At 41.7% G+C, this 18,723-nt stretch overlaps 1 protein-coding gene across 1 annotated transcript in view; it reads right to left on the bottom strand.

The window, feature by feature from the left end:
- Positions 1–17,258, bottom strand: part of CARD11 (caspase recruitment domain family member 11) — a 249,849-nt gene extending 232,591 nt beyond the window's left edge. Inside the window, exon 1 of the mRNA XM_082261196.1 lies at positions 17,127–17,258. The gene's annotated coding sequence lies outside the window, so the exon portion shown is untranslated. The remainder of the gene's footprint in view (positions 1–17,126) is intronic.
- Positions 17,259–18,723: the final 1,465 nt, after the last annotated feature.

Genomic DNA, 18,723 nt, shown 5'->3' with positions numbered 1-18,723 from the left:
AAATCCTCCGGGGCTTAAGTGGTTAACGGACAATTGCACGGCCGTACGACGCTGTACCCAAATGAAATGTATGTCCTTTTTTTCCCCACAAATAGAGCTTTCTTTTGGTGGTATTTGATCACCTGTGCGATTTTTAATTTTTGAAAAAAAGAGTGACAATTCTGAAAAAAAAAAAACAATATTTTTCACATTCTGATATATAACATTCCCCCAAAAAAATTTACAAATCAAAATTTTTTAACATTTTAGGCCTATTTGTTTTCTGCTACATATTTTGGTAAAAAAAAATAGCAATAAGCGTATTTTGATTGGTTTGCCCAAAAGTTACTAACTACGGGAAAGATTTGTCATTTTTATTGTTTTTATTTTTTTTACTAGTAATGGCGGCGATCTGCGATTTTTTGGCGGGACTGCGACATTGCGGCGGACAGATCGGACCCCTAACTGACATTTTTGACACTTTTGGGGGGACCAGTGACATTACCACAGTAATCAGTGCTAAAAATATGCACTGTTACTGTAATAATGACACTGGCAGGAAAGGGGTTAACACCGTTGGTGATCAAGGGGTTAAATGTGGGCCTCATGCTTACTGACGTGTGTGGGTGGAGGGGGTTGTGTGACACAGACACAGATCGCAGGTTCAGCTATGCTGAATCCTGTGATCTGTCCCTGCCTGTCACAGCGGCCCTTACACAAGCGCAGGGGCGTAACTACAGGGGTTGCAGGGGTTGCGATTGCTACCGGGCCCCATGCTCCAGGGGGCCCAGTAGCAAACCAGTGGGTGAACTTCCAGGATTGCAAAAGTCACACTTGCGACCGGGCCCTGGCATTGCACCACTGTGGGGAGGCCCAAAGATTGCAGGAAGGGAGCCCACTGCAGAACTTGTGAAAGGATCCTGCTGCGGGACCGTAATAAAAGGCCATGCAACGAGAGTAAAGAGCCGCAGGATTAGTGGGAAGAGCCCTGGGCTTGAAGGGAAGGGCCCCGGCCAGGGATCTGGGGGGGCCCTTCATGGTTTCTTGCATCGGGGCCCTGAAGGCTCTAGTTACGCCTCTGCACAAGCGGGCGGATTTTCTAAGTCTTTCCACGATGATCGGGGAAGAGAGACGGCGATCGCCGTCTCTCCTTCCCTGGCCCGACTCCCGCTGTGTCTAAACACAGCGGGAGCGAGCCTCCGGCGCAGCGCACGCGCCGCCAAGACAGCAGGGAATCCAGCGACGTAGGTCTACGCCGATAGACCCAGGGCTGCCACCTTGCTGCAGTAGCAACAACGCAGTCCTAAAGTGGTTAAATTTTGAGGTGGGGGGGTGATAATCGTGGGTGAGTTCCCACACTTTTTTTTCCCAGGACTTGACCCCTGGGCTAACCTATAGGTAAAATTCATGCGTGGGAGTTTACTCCCACTTTAAATGTATTAAGGGTCCACACTTTAAAAACAAAAAAGGAATAGAGGTGGACTTTTCTTTGCATTAGAGCTACTTTTCTCACCATATCAGTCAATTGGAATACAAAAGCTTGAAATTGGTTGATGCCATTTAGGAAGAGGTCAAATGCAGATCAGAAGGAGGTGAAGTACAAAATGTAAAAAAAAAAAAAAGTACAACTATTGGTGAAATCTGAATGATCTCAGAATTCCCTCGAATTGCAAGCAGAATGAACCTAAACGCAAGCTGCATTTTCCAATCAACAGAAAGCCTGTTGATGCAGACACTATGGAAGAAAAGCCTATACATTTCAGCTATAGCTTCAGTATCAGTGTTTATATTAATTGTTATGCAGCAGGCTGCCGTTCACATATAAATATACTCTATTGTTCACTTTTCAAATTAGTCAGCCGGAAAATGAAAACTTTGATCTCCATGTACTGCTGCTAATTTGGTATGTATGCTTGATTTGTTTTTTCTTCCTCTTTTATTCAGATGGCTGCCAGATGAGTAAGTTTCTGCTGGGTTCTCACTTTTAAAGGGAAGTGATACTCATGAATACTGATGTTTTATGAACTACTGTCTGGAGCTATTTTATTATTAAAGGGATAACAACCCTAAAGGCCCATACACACGTACCGATCGTCGGCAGAACGATCGGCCGTCTTTTGTCCCCGGGCTGTCGTGTCCGCTGAAAAGTGCAAAAGACTGCACACGAATTTTGTCCGCCGACTGCAGAAGTGATGTCATGTGATGGTTAACTTTCCCTGTGTTTTTCCTTTTCTGAGCATGCCCAGTCTTGCAAATCTGCTGTCTGTCGGCCGAATTCTGTACTGACTGGCGAACAATCGGCCGTTCTGGTGTCGGCATACAAAAATTTTAATGCTTGCACGACAGATTCTGTTCGAAAGTGCGCTGTCGGCTGTCGGAAGCATCATACTAACAAGCTGAAAATCGGCCAAACAGTTTCGGTACGTGTGTACGGGCCTTAAAGCACGAACTGCATTACAAGAGGGATACTGGGATACCCTCTGAATTTTCAGGTCACCCTACAGCCTACATCATCAATGTCATTGCCCTTGTCTCACTTTTTCCTTTATACCCCCATCAATGCAACATTCATTACCATGAATTTGGCAAAATAGACTCTGCTGAAAGAAGTATTAGAAAAATGCCAAAATTCCTGTGTTTTGCAGAAATTAAAAAAAATTCTAACCATATTAAAATTCATTATAGGTAAATAAGTGTACATTTTAAAGTGTATTTGTATGTGTATTTGTGTATATGATTTTGTAGTACTACTAAAATTTAATTGAAGTGCAACTAAAGGTAAAATATTTTTTTTACATTTTGGATAGAGTAAAATGAAGGTTATAGCCCCTGTTGGGGTTTTCTTCTTTTTTTGCTATCTGTGTCCATTTGGGAGATTTCACTTCCTGTCTTTTATCCAAAATAAGAAGTGAGAGGAAATTTCATCAAAGTTGGGGAACCCCTGGCTGTCACCAAAACAGTCCTCATACTGGAAGATTTCCACTCGACTCCCGATTTGCTGACAACCAAAAATGTGGTGTTTTCTTTCACTTTCACTCTCGTAATAATGGTAAACATGGCTTATAGAGAAGATGACCGAGGCACAGACAGCATTAAAAGCCTGACAGGTGTTCTAATCCCTTTCTACTCTATCCAAATCAAAAAAAAATGTTTCCTGTTAACTATACTTTAAGCTGAAATAGATGCATGAGACAGGACACTTCTAAAGCCCTGTACACACGTACCGATTGTCGGCCGCCGACCGATCGGCCGATTGTAGGCTTGTTAGTATGATGCTTCCGACAGCCGACAGCGCATTTTCGGCCGAAAAGAATCAGTCATGTAGGCATTAAAATTTTTGTTGGCCAACACCAGAACAGCTGATTGTTCGCCAGTCAGTACAGAATTCGGCCGACAATCAGCAGATTTGCAAGACTGGGCATGCTCAGAAAAGAAAAAAGACAAGGAAAGTTAACCATCACATGACATCACTTCTGCAGTCGGTTGTTGTTGGCCGACAAAATTCGTGTGCAGTCTTTTGCAGTTTTCAACAGACACGACAGCCCTGGACAAAAGACAGCCGATCGTTCGGCCGATGATCGGTACGTGTGTACGGGGCTTAATGATCTAATCTGTTTGTTGTACGCAGCACACCTATACAAATTAATGCTCAGAAACAAACTGGAAACCTAAATATCTGATATGACAAATACACCGTCATCTATGCACATTACTGCTTTAGGCTTCATGTACACACAGCCTACTTTGACCGCCAGCTGCGGGAAAACGCAAAATGGGGCAAAATCACGCCGCGATTGTGCAGTGGTTTGTGATTTCTGGCAGCCAGCGGTCAAAATGTTCCTATCCTGATTCTTCTGCATTCAGGAAAGGAAGGTTGAGGGAGGTTGAAGCTCCCCTAACCGCAGAGGCCGGTTTATTGCCCCACTGAAGACTCTCCTCCCCCTGGCCAGCCCCAGCAAAGCTGTCCCAGCTTCCTCCAATTGCCCTCTGCTGGCCAGATCGGGAACTGGGATTCAGCCGGTGAGTAGAGAGTATCAGGAGCGAAGCGTCATCCTGGAAAGAGGGACAAGAGGAGGACAGGAAGAGGGAGAGTGGGAGCGGGGCCGAGTCACTGTACCATGGGCCTCTGGTTTGTACTTGCCCCCTGGGCTGAAAGCTGCCAGTCTTCCCCTCATGATGCTCCATCCACTGATTTACCCACCTGACTGGAAGCCCCTATTTTTGCATAATTCTTAACCACTTCTGGACCGACTGCTGCATATTTATATATACCATGGCAGGGTGACCCAGCTGTGCAAAATGTACAAAATCTAGGAGACCCGCTCTCGCTGTGATTGGACACAGCAGAAGCCAATCAGCAGGTCCAGCAGCCGTGATGGTTACCAGGACCCGCCGATCATTCCGAGGAGAGGCAGAACGGAGGTCTGCCTTGTTAACACACCTTTAGAGCCCTGCTCCCGCTGTGATTTGACACAGTGGGAGCCAATCAGTGGGTCCGGCGGCCGCCGGGACCCGCCGATCGTTCTGAGGAGAGGCAGAATGGCGGTCAGCCTATGTAAACAAGGTGTTTTATAGCGAAAATAAAAAATATTTTTTTCTTTTCAAAATTGTCACTCTTTTTTTTTGTTTATAGCGCAAAAAATAAAAACGCTGAGGTTATCAAATACCACCAAAAGAAAGCTCTATTTGTGGGGTAAAAAGGATTCTATTTGGGTACAGCATCGCACGGCCGCACAATTGTCAGTTAAAGCAAGGCAGTGCCATTTGCAAAAAATGGCCTGGTCAGGAAGGGGGTAAAACATTCCGAAGCTGAAGTGGCTAAAGTGCAACAGTACTAAAGATGAAGAATCTCATTATTCTTAATGAATCTCACAGATTGAATGACTTTAAGGTGAAATCAGGGTCGGGACAAAGGGGTGGACAGGAGGGACAGCTGCCTTGTCACAATGGTTAATGGCAGAAATGGGGGCACCTTGACCCTAACTCTAAGGGAAGGAGGGTGCATGTTGGCATCTTTGCCTTGGGAGCTGCATGACCTTGTCTCGTCACTGGGGGAAATTGTATAACACTATAACTAATCATCACTTTTATTTCATGTACTGTAATAACGCTTCCAAATTCATATAAACAAACTGCAGCATACTGTATGTAGAAAACTCAAACTATTGCACAACAGGCTTCATGTATGAAAGTGTCCCATCAATGACAGAGAATGAAAGTTTAAAACTGGTCAGCAGTAGCATACAGTCAAATGTTAGTGCAATAATTGACTGAGTGTCACCTGTTGGTTTATGCTCATCTTTGCAAGCTGAGAAGGGGCTGAACAAAACTCTAGTGTCCCTTAGGCCCTTTCGCATCGGCATTACCATCAGAACCACCTCTCCGTTTTTGAGGTGGACCTGACTGGAAGGTTCATGGTGTCCTATGGGCAGATGGGTGTAAATTGACTTGTGTCTGTTTGCACCGCCTCTCTTTGGGTCTGATCGAGTCCGGTAAGAAACAAAAAAAGGAAAAGGACTGCGTCTTTTTCCATTTTGGCAGACCAGATTGGGGGTAGTCTGTTTACACCCGGCTGTCCATAGAGCTTAGTGGGGTCTGCCTGTGTCCGCTCTGCATTAACTGAATGGGCACAGATGTGATAGCAATCCCACTAGGCTTTGGGATCAGCAAGGGATCAAATGTTAATGCAAGAATTAACTGAGTGTCACCTGTTGGTTTATGCTCATCTTTGCAAGCTGAGAAGGAGCTGTACAAAATTGTAGTGTCCCTTATGGCCCCTTTCGCACATGCAATACCATCAGAACCACCTCTCAGTTTTTGAGGTGGACCTGACTGGAAGGTTCATGGAGTCCTATGGGCAGATGGGTGTAAATTGACTTGTGTCTGTTTGCACCGCCTCTCTTTGGGTCTGATCGAGTCCGGTAAGAAACAAAAAAAGGAAAAGGACTGCGTCTTTTTCCATTTTGGCAGACCAGATTGGGGGTAGTCTGTTTACACCCGGCTGTCCATAGAGCTTAGTGGGGTCTGCCTGTGTCCGCTCTGCATTAACTGAATGGGCACAGATGTGATAGCAATCCCACTAGGCTTTGGGATCAGCAAGGGATCAAATGTTAATGCAAGAATTAACTGAGTGTCACCTGTTGGTTTATGCTCATCTTTGCAAGCTGAGAAGGAGCTGTACAAAATTGTAGTGTCCCTTATGGCCCCTTTCGCACATGCAATACCATCAGAACCACCTCTCAGTTTTTGAGGTGGACCTGATTGGAAGGTTCATGGAGCCCTATGGACAGTAAATGTAGATCCACCAGTTTTCTAGGTGGATCTGCTCGAAAGTTCCAAGGGGCCCTATGGATAGGTGGGTGTAAACGTACTGTGTCTATTTACACCTGCCTATCTCCAGGTCCAACTAGGTCCAGTAAACATGCTATAAAGGACTGCGTCCTTTATCCGTTTTGGCAGACTAGTTTGGAAGTAGCCTTATGTAACCAGACAGTGAAGTCCATTTTCATCTGGCTGTCCAAAGAGCTCAGCAGGGTTGGCCCATATCTGCTCTGCATAAATGGAACGGGCATTGATGTGACATCCCTTCTGCTCAGCTCCATGTGGAAGAGCCTTTACTTGCTTTGTTGAAAAAAAACTTTGAAATCTGTAGCAACATACATTTTCCCATAGTCACAATTAAGTATCATATCAGTTATGTATCTAAAGTTCATGTTATCTTTTTTAGAGCGTGTTCACACTTTTCTTTTACTGTACATTGTGTTAACCCACAAATGTATTCCATTAACACACAGGAAGGAACCAAACAATTAAATATACCGCGTTATTTCTGATGCAACACACCATACTGCTTAATAGTGCCCTACTGTGCATTGTGGTGTGTTGTGCCTGAAAACATGCTGCATTTACTTTTTTGGGCTGTTTGCATTCCTTGTAGTGTGAGCTGTACTTTATGTGCATTTGAGCTGCCTTGCCTTAGTGTGTTGGTGTGCCATGCAAAATGAGAGGCGTTGCAATACACTATTATCGTGTAATGTGTGCAGTACTGCAACACACAAAATCAAAAAAATGTTTTAGCCCTAAAGTAAATCTATAGCTAAAGCATTGTTTCTATAGTTTTGGACTGAACCCTGGTTCACACTGATGCAATTTGTCATTCAATTTGACAGTTCAAAATCTCATGACAAGTTGCAGCCCATTGCTGGCAATGGAAACGTTCAGATCGTTGCGCCTAAAGTCGCAGCGACTTTGAAAAAGGTCCCTGCACTACTTTTTTGGGATTTGCATAGAATTCTGTTAAATGAAGTGGCAAGCTGCTATGTAATCGCAGGTGCAAATCGCACTGATCTGCAGCGTTGAAACTGCACTGAAGTAGCGCAATTTCAAAGCCGCACTAGTGTGAACCAGGGGTAAAAGCCCTTTCAGGTTGCTGGGTAACATGGGGGAGAGTTATTCTCAGTTCATGGGACACAACAAGAAATTGCAGTAGAGGAAATATTTCCAAAGTGAGGGGAAATCCCATCTCAGTTGTAACCAAAAGTAGAAGACTTCTCCTCATCTCCAGTTCCAGGGACAGCAATTAAATTGAGAATGTGCCATCATTATTTGTCTGGTGACAATGGTCACAAGGTCAAACAGAGAGGTGAAATCTGTGCTGTCGGAACTCCGACGGCAAAAGAAACATGACGGAGGTTCTAACCCTTTCCCACAATGGTCACAAGGTCAAACAGAGAGGTGAAATCTGTGCTGTGGGAACTCCGACGGCAAAAGAAACATGACGGAGGTTCTAACCCTTTCCCACAATGGTCACAAGGTCAAACAGAGAGGTGAAATCTGTGCTGTGGGAACTCAGACGGCAAAAGAAACATGACGGAGGTTCTAACCCTTTCTCACAATGGTCACAAGGTCAAATGTTTATGGCCAGGTATAAGGGAATGTGTAGTGGTTTTGTACATAATTCCTGTCTTTATATAGTAACGAATAAAAAATAAACATTAAAAACATTTTTAAGCTGATGATACACGTGCGATTTTGCTGCTAGTGACTATTCGCTCCCAACAGGATCACTAAAATGGCTGCGTGGGTGTCACTATGGAATAGTTCCCTCTGTTTTCACATGCAGCAAGATGTCACTCTGTCACTGGCCTGAATGCGCTAAATCTTGATCCTTAACACTAGGAACAACATCTCCCTGCTTCAACTGCAGAGGGAGTGATTCCATGGGGACAAAACAGGCAGTCTTTTGGTGATCCTGGTGCTGCCAATTTTGACAAATTGTTCGCGGCAGGATCGCTAGCTGCAGAGTCGTTAATATGAAAAAATTTTTAACCAGCACTTGTCTACGCTTATTTAAAAATTTTCACCATGGACTTCCTAACTGCCCTTTGTTTACAGTGATTAGTAGATCAAGATGCATGTAAGCAGAAGTGGAGTGGGGGGGGGGGGTGGAGGTGATGAGTGAGTAGGTGAGCATATTAACTGACATGTCTCCTTTACTGGGGTCTGTCCACACAGCCTTCTGCCAAATCCAGAGCACTTATGGATAAGGAACCTCTACAGAGTACAGGACCACTGAGAGAGCTACAAAATTCCCAAAGGCACCAATGCTGGAATTCTGTCATAGTGGACTCTATCCTGTACAGGTATGCTGGGGCAGCCACAAGCTCGAGTTAGGGACTAGGGATGTTAGGAAAAATGGTTGCTAATGATATTTAGGAGGACTACGTTTTTCATTAAAGCTTTTGAAAGCTTGTCTTTGACTGGTCTGAAATTACTAAAGTGGTGTAATGCAAGTAACTGGCACACATAGTATACAGCTCGGGTCAGTTAAACACATTGGGGTATGAAGACAGCAGTACAAGAGTTATTACAGTGTGAAGACACAAGTGGTTACCAAGGGTAAGGAAGGTTTCTTTAAAAGCCTGTCACAAGCGTGTACATGTGGCAGGTGGGATAGCAGTGCACCCATGGAGTTCGCACTAGTTGCACAGTGGGACCCCATTCTGTTACTGGGAGTGAGGTAGCTGAGATATACTAGACAGGTGAAGAGGGCATTGACCCTGTTTGACCCTCCTAAATTCAACAGTGACCGTGGTGGTATATATTAACATCAAGAGAATTAACTAGAGCGTACTCTTCCCATCACGCAAATGTACCCCATGTGTAAAGCAGTGATCCTATCTCAAGTGCCTAGCATAGCCCAGAAGAACCAACTTTGGGATAGGCCTTCCATGTGACCCACACTTGGCAACCAATGCAGAGGGGAACATGGAAGGAGTTCCACCCATTCCCTACATTTTGGCTCCCAACGTGGGGCTATGCTTAATGCATACACCTGAAGATCATGTCTAAATGGGACCATAGCGTTAGTTAGCTGGTTACAACTTGTCTAGGCTTGCCCAGCAATAGTGAATGTGACTAAACATGCCTGCTTCCTGATTAACTCCTGCACAAGGTACTCTCACTGGTATGGCAGATATCCTGAAAAGGGTCCTATATAGCAACTGAACCCTGAAGGACGCGTACATACTCCACGCGCACTGTCTCCAGCTATAGTGGCCAGCCAACTGTTACCATGGAAGCAGATTCCTCCACTTACCAATACCAGGGAGCAGTATCAACCAGTTTATGGGTCTGCCCTATGTTGTTCGGGCATCTGTCCCACCTGTAAAAGACGCCTGGCCACATTTGCCGCTCGGGCTCGCTGACACATCTGTCATGCGTTGGGTATGGAAGAGCAAGAGTTAAGGAAGTGCATGCATAGAGTCCACACTAGGTTCACGGCAGGACCCCATCCTGTTATTGGGAGTGAGGTAGTGGAGATCTGCTGGACAGGTGGAGAGGACATTGGCTCTGCATGTCTCTCCTAAATGCATCAGTGACCGTAGTGGTGTTTATTAACATCAAGAAAATTTACTAAGAGTTCAGTTGTCTGTTCAACCAAAAGGTACCCCATGTGTAAGGCAGTAGCTCTATCCAAGGTGACTAGCATAGCCCATTAGAACCCACCCCAGGGTAGGCCTCCTATGTGACCCATACTTGGTTGTCAATGAGAAGGGGGAACACCGGGGTACCACCCAACTATCCCTCAATCAGTGTCTGCAGCCAATGGCTAAAGTTCTGGTCGGTGTATTCTGACAGTGGAGGAGTCCCAATGATGTAAAATTACAATAGAAAAATAGAGAGGATTCCCCCATTCAACTCAGTTGTGTGGATAGGGAAATTGGTTGTTATTTTCATCCAGCCGGTTGGCTTAACAAAAAAAATGGTTCACGTATGGCCAGCTTTAGAAAGAAGACAAAGCCCATTGCAAGTCAAACTGTTACTGTTGTTGTTGTTTAGCCTGCAGTGCTCTGGGAATCATTTGTCCTGTATTAAAACGTCACTAAAGACAACATTTTTTTATTTTAGATAGAGTGGAGAGGGATTAGAACACCTGTCAAGTTCTTATTGCTGTCTGTGTCCCTGTTAGGGAGATTTAACCTCTCTTTTTGTCCAGTTTACCATTATCATTGAAAGTAAAAGAAAATCCCACATTTTGGGTTGACATCAGAATAGGAATAGTTCTAGCTACCCTGTGACACCCAAAGATTCCCTCACATTGGAGGGAGTTCCTCTCGCTTCTTGTTTTTGGCTACAGGACAGGAAGTAAAGGGAAATCTACGCAATGGGAAAAAGATGGAAAAAAAAACCTGACACGTGTTATATCCCATTGTTATGCTATCCAAAATTAAAAACGTTTTGCCTTTAGTAACACTTTGAATGTTTATTTGTAAAACAAATAGTGAATTTATTGTAAAAAACAGTTTAAAAACATCTAAATTAGACCCAAAAGTTTGGATATTGGCATCTAACATCAGACTATTCAATAACAGTCAGATGTGGGAGAATGATTGGAGGTTGCCATGTAGGATAGGAAAAGATAGAAATTGAATAGGAAAGAAAATCCTAGCTTTCTAAAGGCTGGAAAGATGTAACCAGAAAATGTGTAACTGGTTCTGGTGATCAATTCATCTGAAATTATACTCATCTATTCATTTACAATATTAAAATAATAATTGTAGCTGCTTGGCCGTATATTCCTTGGTACTGGAAAACTGCTACCACCTTCTCTCTAATTTCAAGGATGGATACCATGAATATTGTTATGAGAATGGAAGAATTTTCAACTGGATACCTTGAATATTGTTATGAGAATGGAAGACTTTTTAACAAAGTTAGTGACAGACAAGAACATATTCCTACCAAATGGAGTATGTATATAAAATTCTCTAAATCGTCTACTCTCATGGCCTTCCTTTAATCCCTTGATATCTTTACTTGCCCCCAAATCATAATCATAAACACCAACATATTACTTCTCATGCCCCGGACAACTCCACTGTCATCTATTTTTCCTCATACCTACCTCCAGAGTTCCCAGCCTAATCATACGTTAGTAGATATAAGATGTTACAACAATCTTTAACTCCCTAAATTAAATGATCAGTTTTGCACAGTGTTAACTTACAGGCCCATTTGTCCAAAATTCTGGCTACCCAAAAGTAATTCTTGACTAGTTGTGGGTGTGACCTTGCTGAACATGGTTATGATTAAAGTAGAATTCCAGCCTCAACTTAAAGCCAGTCATACTTGGATCGAAATTCGACCAGTTCAGGGAACGCCTGAATTTCAATCCATGTGTTGGTGGGCTGGTTGTACACAAGTCTATAGATTGACTTGTGTACAACTAGTCTGTTGTGTTTTTCCTGAACGATCAGTGCCTCTGGCTATAGCCTGCAACACTGATCATTGTATTCCAATGGCAGGGAATGCTCCCCGCTGTCAGAATACAATACCAAAGTGGTAGTGATTCAACCATCCACATCTATTTTACGACTGGGGGAATTGAAGCATTTTCTTTTGTTCAACCTGCCTTACTAGTCTTAAAAATGTCCCCTCCCCATACCTAGGACCTTTGCTGGCTAACCTGTGTAAAAAAAGATGTACTGTATATACTTACCTATTTTCAGCCTGCTCTGGTCCAGAAAAATTATCCCCTGTGTCAGCCAGTGGTGGCAGCAGATTAGAAGAGAGAGTGCATGGGAGCAGTGAGGTCACCCGTAGGCTCCTATGTCCCAGCAAGCATTTCCTCCTCTTCCCTGCAGCCGCTGCTGGCTAAAACAAGGGTGTCAGATCACGTGACCGAATTAGCCTAAAAATACAGTGGGTATATAAAAGAATCACCCCCCTTTAAAATAATCACAAGACACAGTTTTTGTTTTATCTAGCTATATTTACTTGTGCAACTTATAACATCCAAGTGAAAGATATAACACCAACATGTCAGAAAAAAAAGAGAATCACTGAGTTGGAAAAAGGATTACCCCCTTAGGTCAGTATTCTGTTGGGCCACATTTTGCTTTAATTACAGCCTTTAGTCTGTTGGGATATGTCTCTACTAACTTTGCACATCTAGACTTTCCATCATTTGCTCACTCTTCTTGGCAGAACTGCTCAAGTTCAATTAAATTTGATGGTGACTGTTTGTGGACTGCAGTCTTCAAGTCATTCTACAGATTTTCAATGGGATTTAAGTCTGGGCTCTGAATAAGCCAAGCCATTCAACCACTGTGTGGTCATTTTTGCTGTGTGCTTTAAGTCATTGTCATATTGGAAGGTAAATCTTCTTTCCATTGACAACTTTCTGGCAAAGGGCAGCAAATTTTCCTCAAGAATTTGATGGCATTTTTCTTTTATCCTGACAAGTGCCCCAGTCCCTGCTGCAGAGAAACACCCCCATAACGGGATATTACCACCTCCATGCTTTATTGTAGAATTCGTGTTATTTGGATGGTGAGCTGTATTGGATTTCTTCCAGATATATAATTTGGTGTTGAGGTCAAATATTTCAATTTTAGTCTCGTCTGGCCACCTTAAAACACACCTTCGAAGGTTCTGAGGCCACATGGAAAAAGGTGTTATAGTCAGATGAGACTAAAATTGAATTATTTGGCCTCAACACCAAAAGATATGTCTGGTGGAAATCCCATACAGCTCACTGTCCAAATAATACCATTCCTACAGTAAAGCATAGAGGTGGTAATATTCTGTTATATGGATGTTTCTCTGCAGCAGGGACTGGAGCACTTTTCACGATAGAAGAAAAAATGAATGGGGCAAAATACCATCAAGGAAAATCTGCTGCCCTCTGCCAGAAAGTTGTCAATGGGAAGGTTTACCTTCAAACATAACAATGACCCAAAGCACACAGCAAAAATTACCACACAGTGGTTGAAGGAGATAAAGGTGAATGTCCTTGCATGGCATAGTCAGAGCCCAGATTTAAACCCCATTGAAAATCTGTGGAATGATTTGAAGACTGCAGTCCACAAATGATCACCATCACATTTAACTGAACTTGAGCAGGTCTGCAAAGAAGGGTGGGCAAATATTGCAAAGTTAGTACAGACATATCCCAACAGACTAAAGGCTGTAATTAAAGAAAAATGTGGCCCAATAAAATACTGACATTTGGGGGTGATCTTTTTTCCAACTCAGTGGTTCTGTTTTTTTTCTGATATGTTGGAGTTATATATTTACTTGGATGTTATAAGTTGCACTAGTAAAGACAGCTGGATAAAACAAAAACTGTGTCTGTCTTCATTTCAGGCTGCAAAGCAACAAAATGTGATTATTTTAAAGGGGGTGATTTTTTTTATACCCACTATATGTACATCTTTTTTACACAGGTTAGTCAGCATAGGTGTTAGGAGGGGGCATTTTTAAGACTAGTTAGGTTAAGGCTGGAAATCCACTTTAATTTAACATAAGCATTGGATGGCAAAAACAATTGAAGGGCTGAGGGGTGTCCCAAATTGAGCCTATGATATGCTGGGGGTAATTTGAAGATTTTTTTCAGAAACATGGATTTCTGGGATAATTTCAACTTTTTAATGATTTTGACAGATGGCTATCTCATCTGCATAATCCCTGAACCTTTATCTGCAAAGACTCACTCACGTCATCTCATTCAGGGTTGCGACAAACAAACTGGCCTACTTGGGGCTGCACAGGCTCCAGGCAAATTACACACAGTCCCCTAGTACCTCTCTTTGGTGATAACCTGGTCAGATCACCATCTCCTTGAGGCCAGACTTTCCCAGTGTCTGGTCATGCACACTGCTCATGCCAGCAGCTTGTAGCCATGAAAGGAACCCTGAACCATAGACAAGCCTATACTAAAAAGGCTGTGCACACCTGCACAATCAGGATGCTAGTTTCCAGTAAAATGTGAACACAGGTTTTGAGGCTTCATTCCTGCCAAGTCTCTACAAAACCTCTGGGATCCAAAACCCAATCCAGAAAAAGTGCAATGAAGCAACCACCCCTCTTCTACCCAATAGAAATACAATCATATAGTATTGTTAAAGTTAAAGTTTTGGTACAATGCAATTCTCAAAGAAAGTATTTTATTAAGGACATTAACTAACACTGAGAATGGAAAGGAATTTCAATAAAAATTTCTATAAATTATACATCGCTGGCTCTTGACTACCATTACAAGCCACTGTTTGAAGAAAGCAGCCATGCTCTGCACTGCACTGAATGAGCAACCAATCTCCCAGGAACAACTTTTGCAAAGTACATCAGTATTTACAGACAGAAAAGACCCTGCTTCTCTAAATAGGACCATCAAAATGGTAACCTGTGATACTGGTATTTTTAAATGTTGCAGAAACAGGTACAGATGTACATTGCCCTAGACAAAACACCAAATTCAGCAATTAAAGACCACCACCTTATTATGTAAGAAAAATATCTGTAAATGCAGCTACTATAAGTGCTCTGTTTTATTGCACAGTGCTGCCATTTTAATACTGAAAGCTTTCTGAACACAAGAGGGACAAATTGATGATCTCAGTGTGCTAAGGATCTTTCTTCTCCAGTCAGTAGACTGACATCTACCTACCTACACTACCCTGGCAGAGCTGTCTATATCCCATAACCTGCTGGTTGAACAAAAAAAAATGTATACTGTATGGCCTTCCTTAACACAGACATATACACTTACATACATGGATGGAAAAGGACCTGGGGGTATTGGTGGACAATGGGCTTGGCAGCGGCATGCAATGCCAAAGCGACTGCAAGCAAAGCCAACAGAATACTGGGATGTATAAAAAAGGGGATTCACTCCAGAAATAAAGAGATTATTCTCCCACTCTGCAAGACTCTGGTCCGGCCACATCTGGAGTATGCTGTCCAGTTCTGGGCACCGGTTCTCAGGTAGGATGTGCTGGAACTGGAGAAAGTCCAGAGAAGGGCATCAAAGATAATTAAGGGAATAGAGGGCATCAGCTATGAGGAAAGACTACAAGCAGTGAACTTATTCTCTCTGGAGAAGAGACAATTGAGGGGGATATGATATCAATGTACAAATACTGCACTGGTGAGGACCATAGCATAAGGAACAAACTTTTTAGGGAAAGGGAATACAATAAGACACGTCGCCACTCACTAAAATTAGAGGAAAAACGATTTAACCTTAAAATACATAAGGGGATCTTCACGGTCAGACCAGTAAGGATGTGGAATTCTCTTCCACAAGCAGTCGTATCAGCAGGGAGCATCGATAGTTTCAAAAAACTATTAGATGGGCACCTTAAAGACCACAACATACAGGGGTATACAATGTACGATTAACAGCAAACACACACACACACATCATAAGTTGAACTGGATGGACTGATGTCTTTTTTCAACCTCACAAACTATGTAACCTATACATTTATATGAATTGTTCTGTAATAAAGCAACAAACTATAGCCGGTTTCCTCTATATAGAAAGTGCTTAGGATGAAATACATTGAGCAGACAAATTACATCATTATATTGGTCATGTGTTTATAGATAAATACTCTGAAAGAGAGCATATTCTGTTATTTGTGATCTGTCCGTGCTTGGTAAAGCACCCGAGTGTGCGAGTGGGTTTTTAATATTTTAAAATGATGTAATTCTGTTACAAAAGCTGTTCAGTTTAACGAAGGTAATGATTTGCATTCAGCTGAGAGGAAGCTACACTGAAAAAATGAAATTCTAACTTTTGATAAGAGGGACAACATGCCTTAAGAGACGTCCTAGTAATTTAAACCTCCAGCCCATTTAAAGATTATGTGACCACAAGGGACAGCTCTCTGAAACTTTTTCTAAAGAAGGAATAATATATACTTTTGTTCGTAACATATAAAAGTTGATCTATATTCAGTTAAAGTGATCAGTTGGTATTATTTTTTCTTTTATATATGGTCAAAGATTTTATAATGTTATGACATCAGTGTGAAATAGTTTACTGGGCATAATCCATATATATGTTTTTTTTTAATTGCTGCATCACAAGACACAAAGTACTTTCTTTTTAATTATTTTTATATAGGAGCACAAAATTCCAACAGATTGCAGTTTTCATTGACAGTATAAAAATATACATAATCCTGTTATTATATTATATTGTAAATAATGAAATGTGTAAAATTTGCATTTCAAAGTTCTAGCCCCTCTGGACATATGAAATACATATTAGTCTGGCACCTGTCATTTCAAATTTTGATTAAAAATTCACACTGTATGAATTACAAAATAAATCAATTGCATTCTGTGGATCATATAAATTCTCTGATATCAATGTAAGAGCAAATTCGATGTAAAATAGAGTAAGACAAACCCACAGACATAAGATGGTGGATGGAGAATATTATTTGGTTGTGAATAGACATACGTGCTTGTTTCAGCCAAGTATGCAATAAAGATATATTTCAAGTAATTGGTTCTTTTTCTTAAATAAGTTAGTTAGGATTTAGCTGCAGGCATGAAAAAACTGCCCAAAGAATCATTTATTTATCTTTTTTTTTTTTTTAAATCTGAGTGGAATCAGCCATATTGGGAAATTATCATCTCATGCATGTAGGTACCTTAAGTTTTAGGTTTACGGAGTCTACATTTACTTAACAATACAGAATTATATTCTTATTTTCTCCTCATACTGATAATTTTTTCAAAGCAAACACAGGCTTGCAGGTGATGCGTAAAAAGTACTTTTCCATTCACACCTAATGTCTTCATTTGTAACAGAAAAAAAACATTTTACAGTGAAATACAAGGAATCTTACCTTTAGAAGAGCGTTAGCTGATAACACCAGAAGAACACATTCGATAGTGACAGTGGACAGTCATTGATGATCCTTTATCTGCATGTAGGGAGCTTTCACCTGTTCTTGGAGAGATGTGTAGACTTTACTGATCACTCGTATAACTAATGTTTGTTAAAAAGCGATCGCAGTTTCAAAGGGAGGAGCAAGAAAAGGGAAATGAGAAAAGCTCACAGGAAACCATAAACCCATAATCTACAGGAAGCCAGACATAAAAAAATACTAGCCATACTGTATTTATGACTTCCAATTTTTCCTTTGCAAATCTAAAACACGAATATAAAATCATATTGTGGCATTCAACAAGTAATTACAGCACTTCCTGATTGTAACTTTACCATATAGTCATTTTTCAAACAGTAGTACGAGCACAAGGCTGCCAGTATCTCTACCTTTTTCTTAATCACTGTCACAAAGTAGGCAGGTGTACGACAAAGGAAAATTCTCCACCTGACTCATTCTTTATGCATTCATACTTCTGTTAAACAACAGCTTTCTCTTTCATGTTCTAACTGTACAACAAAAAAGATAATTGCTTGATTTTTACAAATTCCTGACAACTATTACTTGTATTTCTTTATTTGTGTATATGCAATGTGCTTAAGAGCCGGTTCACATTAGCGCGACTTGTCAGGCCTGACAAGTCGCGCTCCCTCGCGGTCCATTGACTGCTACAGGACCCGTTCTAATAGGAGCGACACAAGTCCCTCCGACTTAGAAAAAGGGTCCTGTACTATTTCGGGGGCGACCTCGGAGCAACTTGCATAGACTTCCATTATGTGAAGTCGCTCTGAAGTCGTGGTGCAATGTAATGCACAAGTCGCCCCCGAAGTAGTAAGCAGTCGTGTCGCGCTAATGTGAACCGGCTCTTACTGTGAGTGCATTCACACCCCTGTATTTGAAAATATGTATTTTAACAAACAACAAAATGCACCTTTCACATGTGTGCTTTTATTGCATTTTTACGTGTTGAGTTTTTTCAAAGGAAACAAATAGTGGGCAGAGATTTCCCAGTGATTTTTTTTCCAAAACTTAACTATAGTACTCTTTCAATGGAATGGGTACAGGAACTTAGGCTAGTCTTCATGAACAACATTCCAAGTTCATAGCCATATGGTACCTGTGGATTGATTTCTCTACTTCAACTAAGGCTGGCCATACATTATACAATTTTCCTAATCATTTTTCCTTTAGATTTACTAAAACCATATATTATGAGGTCAAACCTAAACACTTTCAATGTGTCTGCAGCAAGGCAGGCTCTTGCATTACATAGTTGAAGGTAAATGTAAAGAAAATTGAACAAACAAATTGTATAGTATATGGCCAACTAATAGATAATCCACAGTAGCACATTTATCTTAACCACTTAAGGACCGGAAGGTTTTACCCCATTCATGACCAGGCCATTTTTTGCGATACGGCACTGCGTTATTTTAATTGACAATTTTGTGGTCGTGCGACGCTGTACCCAAATAAAATTGATGTCCTTTTTTCTTACAAATAGAGCTTTCTTTTGGTGGTATTTGATCACAACTGCGATTTTTATCTTTTGTGC

Source organism: Pelophylax lessonae (genome assembly GCF_965119305.1).
Source record: "Pelophylax lessonae genome assembly, chromosome: 6".
Classification (NCBI taxonomy): domain Eukaryota; kingdom Metazoa; phylum Chordata; class Amphibia; order Anura; family Ranidae; genus Pelophylax; species Pelophylax lessonae.
The sequence above is the reverse complement of the archived record's forward strand: the minus strand, read 5'-3'. Positions and strand labels throughout refer to the sequence as shown.